Source organism: Geospiza fortis, unplaced genomic scaffold (assembly GCF_000277835.1).
Source record: "Geospiza fortis unplaced genomic scaffold, GeoFor_1.0 scaffold41, whole genome shotgun sequence".
Lineage (NCBI taxonomy): Eukaryota > Metazoa > Chordata > Aves > Passeriformes > Thraupidae > Geospiza > Geospiza fortis.
Window position 1 is genome coordinate 22191598 of NW_005054299.1, and position 1501 is coordinate 22193098.

A 1501-nucleotide genomic window follows, 5' to 3' on the forward strand; every position below is an offset into this window, starting at 1 on the left:
GGGAAGATCTGATAAAACAAAAAAAAAAAAAAAAAAACAAACCAAGGAAATAAATTATTTTTGGTTTGTCAGGATTAAATCCCAGCCAGAAACTAAGTATACCATGCAACTTCTCACTCAGATCATCACCCTCCCCTTCTACTAGTGACATGGGGAGGAGAATCAGATAGAAGTTAAACCTGTGTGTTAAGAACAATTTAATAATTGAAATAAACTATAATAAAAACAAAATAATATTATTCATAACAACTAATAATAATTCTGAAAAGAAAAAGAGAAAAAAGCCCAGGAGAAACAAGAGCTGCACAACATGATTTCTCACCAGCCACTGACCAATGCCCATTCCATCCCTGAGCAGTGATCAGCCCCTCCTGGGCAACTCTCCCAGTTCATTTACTGGGCAGGACACTCTGTGGGCTATGGAGTATCCCAGTTTGGGTCAGCTGTCCTGTGCTTCCTCCCAGCTCCTTGTGCACCTGCTGCCTGGCAGAGCATGGGAAACTGAAAAGTCCTTGGCTTGGGGTGAGCACTAATAGCCACAACTAAAACATCAGTATGTTATCAACATTATTCTCATTCTGAATCCAAAACACCGCACTCTACCAGCTACTGGGAAGAAAATTAACTCTGTAATCACTGAGACCAGATAATGGTTAGGGAATTTGTTGACATATATCTGACATCTTTAGGTTAGTATAAGATTATTTTTCCAGCATTGTCTGTCATGACATTATCTGTATTTACGGGCCTATTATTTCATACTGTCTTGTGTAGTATTAATGGGAGGGAGAGGGCAGTTAGCCATTGCAACTTTGGCAACTAGCCAATACATTAATAGATATGATGAAAGCTGTGGAAAATTTCTTATTTCCTACCTTGTTCCACAGAGGGGATTACAAGAATGGAAACTCTCCAAAGACAGCAAAGCTGAGCCTCAAAAAAAAACTGTTGAGAGGAAAGTTAAGAAGAGGCGTGGGAAATTTTGGGTAGAAGAAGGAGCAGAATATGCTTCCGTAGACAAACTATAGTGGACTAATCTGATATTATGACAAGCTTTGATCTGGTGAGGGAAGGTGACCAGCATGAAAAAGACTCTACTATTCTAGAGGATGAAGGAGGATCCTAGAAAAGATGAAGGAGGGAAGGATGAAGGAGGATCCTAGAAAATTTTACAACACATTAGTTCTCTGGCCTAAAGGGTCTTTTAGAGAAGTCAAGAAAATCCACCCTGATGTGGTACAGTGAATTAGTTATTTTTCATCTCTGTTTCAGTACTTTCTAGATTGTAAAGTCAACATTATGCATGATGCTACATGATTCCTTCCTTCCTTCCTTCCTTCCTTCCTTCCTTCCTTCCTTCCTTCCTTCCTTCCTTCCTTCCTTCCTTCCTTCCTTCCTTCCTTCCTTCCTTCCTTCCTTCTCCGCCACTTCCTTCCGCCACTTCCTTCCGCCACTTCCTTCCGCCACTTCCTTCCGCCACTTCCTTCCGCCACTTCCTTCC